General features: G+C 53.4%; 1 long non-coding RNA gene across 1 annotated transcript; it reads right to left on the bottom strand.

The window, feature by feature from the left end:
• Positions 1-1943: 1943 nt before the first annotated feature.
• Positions 1944-3191, bottom strand: LOC120754310 (uncharacterized). The gene is made up of 3 exons (XR_005701379.2): positions 3009-3191; positions 2529-2660; positions 1944-2417 (listed from the first exon to the last, which is right to left on the bottom strand). It is a non-coding gene; the product is annotated as an uncharacterized LOC120754310 (long non-coding RNA).
• Between the last annotated feature and the right edge of the window lie 639 nt (positions 3192-3830).

Below are 3830 nucleotides of genomic sequence, written 5' to 3'. Positions count from 1 at the left end.
CTAATGTTCTTGCAAGGTCTGGCTATGCAGATTGCTCTTCCTGCCTGTGCTCCTGCATGGGATATGTGTGTGGTTTTTAAGAAATATCTCCCTGTCTCCAGCCCATATTCCGCCCCCCTCCCCGCCCCCCCCGCCCCAGCCCCCTCAGGATTTTTGTGCAACTGTACAGAGAACTGCACTACACAAAATATGGGGCTTGCTAATTAACTCTTTTCCTCGAATTGAAGTGCCTTACTGCAAGCACAAAGCTCCAAGCACAGACATCTTTTATGATGAACTAGAGCCTCTGAAGAGGAGAATCTGAACGTGACGTCAATAGCTGATAACTGACGCAGCCTTGCAAAGGAGTCTCAGGCTGGCTCCTTGCAGCCTGCAAGCCCTAATGATTCTATTTTTTTCCCCAGTCCCCCCTCGTAGTGAATTACTAGAACGCAAACACACACACCCCTTTTTTCATATATATGTATTTATAGATCCTTTATTCTCCAAACAAAGGATTTTTTTAAAGGGGGAAGAGGCAGTGGGTGGGGAGGGGAGGATTTTTTTAAAAAACAACCCTTCTTGGTGCTGTGTGCAGTTCAGTACATGAAACCATCTCTGTCTCGGTAAACCAAGCATCCCTGCCTGAAATCCACATTTGTGCATGATGACAAACTGGTGCATGGTGGTTGTGTTTTTTCCAAAGCCCACTTTGTAAAGACTCCGGAGGAAGACAGACACAATAATGCTTGCAAGGCAACAGGCAGAGAGGCACAGAGACAGACTCAATACAACTGTGGATTAGGGGTTTGTGCAATAGGACAGCATGGAAGGCGGTCTGTTTGGGTGGTCTGGTGTGGGGTTTTTTTGTTTGTTTGTTTTTGTTGGGTGGTTTGTTTTTTGGTTGTTTTGGGGTTTTTTTTGTTTTTTTTTTTTTTTTTTTTCTCTGCAATGATGCACCTAATGCAAATTTAGATGGTGTTGCAGAAATAAGCTGGGGTAAGGGGGTGCATGGTTGGGGGTTGTTGTGTTGTAGGGGGGCAGACTATATGCACATTTAATGTTTTGGACGTAGCGTTCCAGCAAAATGCCTTTGTGTGTGGATTTTTTTCCCCAGTACCTGCTAAAAATAGCATCAGGGTTTTGATCGCGTTCCAGAAATAGACAGAGGGTTGCACTTGTATAAAAAGCCAGCGCGGGTGGAAGAAAACCTGGACATCACCGCAGTATTTTTTTTCCAACTCCTGTCTGGAAATTAATTGTTGGATTCTCCCCCCCCCCTCCCCCTCTCTTCCCCCCCCCCACCCCCCCCCCTTTCCCCCTCCTCCCCCGCCCTCCCCTAACCGAGGAGATCCCGTTTGGGTAAGTAGTGATCTTTCCTGTGCATGATGCAGAGAGTGGCTGTGAGTCTTGTCTGTATTTTATGCATGCCCGGATTATTTTTTCCTTCCTTTCTACTTCTTCTCTAAAGCGAGAGGGGTATACTCGTCTACATAATGAATTTGGTGCATGCCCGGAGCTCAGACACGGGGAATTCTTGCAGAAAGGGGAATCACCCTGTCGGTAAATCTCTGAATCAATAGCGAGCTGCAACTCTCTCTCTCTCTCTGTCGGCGCTGTTGAGCCCCTCTCCCTGCCCGCCCCCCCCTCTATTTTCGCCCTCCGCGGGGGGAGAGGCAGAGCCGGCGGCGGGGCCGGGGGCGCGGGCCGGGCGCTCCCCGCAGGGCGGCCGCCGGGAGCTGTCCGCGCCCCGGTGCTGAACCCGCGGGGCCGCCGCTCCGCCGCCGCCGCCGCCACGGGCGGGGATCGGTCCCGGCCCCGGGGCCCGCCGGGCGGGGGCCGCGCTGCGCCGCCCGCAGCGCCGCTCCCGCGGAGGCTTCCCCGCCGCCGCTCCTCCGCCCGGCGCCGCCTGCCCTTCCCGCCCGTGCGTTTGAAAGAGCCTGTACCTGATGATGGTGCTCCGCAAAATAAGAGGCTATAGGTTGCTTTATTTGGACTCACCCCTTCTCCTCCCACCTCGTTTTCCCCCTCTAAGTGCTCACACTTTCTGCAGATCGTGTGTGTGCGAGCGTCTGTTTTTATTATTGCCCGTCCTTCGCGTCCTTAGTCATACCCTCACCAGAGGAGTTGGTGGAATGACTGAATTAGAGGCGAAGTAGTGGGGGATTGTTGTGGTGTGTACGGAGTAGCTGTGTAGGGTTACCTCGGTGCTGCAACCACCCGTCACCCCATCGCCGCTTCTGAGAGCCGGGGAAGTTCTCGCTAGGCTGCGGGCATGCAGGTTCGCAGGCATTCCGGCTAGCAAAGGCATGTCATCAGATTGCATTAAACGAGACAAGGAAACACCGTCTGGCACTCACATGCACCACCGCGGTATCCCGGACAATGGTATCCCCTCCGAAACCGCCGTGGAAGGGGGCTTAGCCGCAGACTCAGACCTGCAAAGGATGGAAAACGCACGAGGCAGACAATAGCCAAGGAAGGAGCCCCCGGAGCACGTTTAGCCACAGCCTTGCAGTAAAAGCAAGCTTAGAAAATGGTGCACCTACCACACAAAGCCCAGCAACAATTGCGGATCCTGCAGACAATGGCATGATGCAGCCATGAACATCAGTATAGCACAGTACACTGGGCTAGGGTGAGAGCACCTCCTGGCCAAGACCGCATGCAATGGCTCTGATCTATGCATACAAAAGACACAATTTCTTGCAATTAATCAAACAACAGCGCCTGATTTCACAGCACGGTACTCCACCCACGGCTCCTCCAAATGTCTAAACCGTCCCTTCCCCGAGCTTGCGTGGTCGTATTTACAAGCGGACCAGATATCTATTTTTTTGGTTGCTTTTTAAAGCAAGAAAAAAAAAAATCCCCTTACAACACGTGTAGCCAATCGTTGCAACTCTTAATATATCTCTACAAAACAGGCATTAAAAACAAGAAATGCCCTCCTTCCTCGCCCCCTCCCTCGCCTTCCCAGCCCTCCCCTCCTAGATCGTTGCCTCACTTGACACAATGCATAAGATTACCCTTAACTGGATCCTATTAAATAATTCAATGGTGGCGGTGTAATTTTGGTTGGAAACTGCACGGATTTCCAAGTCGTGACTGTAAAAGTGAGTAATGTGCTCTGGCTGCGTCATGGCTCCAGTCACAGATGGTTCCAAACTGAGGAGAAATCGTGACTTCGACTTGAGACGTCCCCTCTCCATGAAAAGACCATCCAATCACAACGGCGTCGGGGGGCAGCCGGACTCCGCGGAGCTCGCTTTCTCCTTGCTCTCCCGTCCGTGTGTGTGTGTGCGTGTGTGTGCCCGTGTGCCCGTGCCTGCGCGCGTGTGTGTATAAAATCCTCAACAAGTTGCAGAAGGGGTAGGGAGAGGAGGGGTTAATCCCGGGGAATCTTCTACACCTAGTGAGATCGTGACCCTCCCACACAGTACAGTAACTTATATACACACCTGAAGGAAGGGACGCTTTGCTTTTGGGCTTTCCAAAAAAAAAAAAAAAAAAAAAAAGAAACCAACCAACCGAAAAAAAAATTCCAAACCCCAACCAAAAAACCCCACCAAAACCCACCAAAACTCTGTTGGTGATGGTTGCATCCCGCGCGGGACTCCCCGGAGCGGCCAGGGACGCGCCCCGCCAGGTAAGTGCTGGAGGTTTTCAAACTTCTGCTGCCTGCGCTGCCCGGCCGCCCTGCCTGCGCTCCGCTCCGCTCCGCTCCGTCGCGCCGCTGCCGCTGGTCTCGCCGGGGGCTCGGGAGGCGCGGGGGGTCGTGCCTGTCGGCGGGCAGGAGCGTCGGGAGGGAGCTGCGGCCGTACGGGGTGGGACGCGAGCGGGGGCGTCAC

This window comes from Hirundo rustica, chromosome 6, assembly GCF_015227805.2.
Source record: "Hirundo rustica isolate bHirRus1 chromosome 6, bHirRus1.pri.v3, whole genome shotgun sequence".
Lineage (NCBI taxonomy): Eukaryota > Metazoa > Chordata > Aves > Passeriformes > Hirundinidae > Hirundo > Hirundo rustica.
Note: the sequence above shows the minus strand (reverse complement) of the source record. Positions and strands in the feature narration are given on the sequence as shown.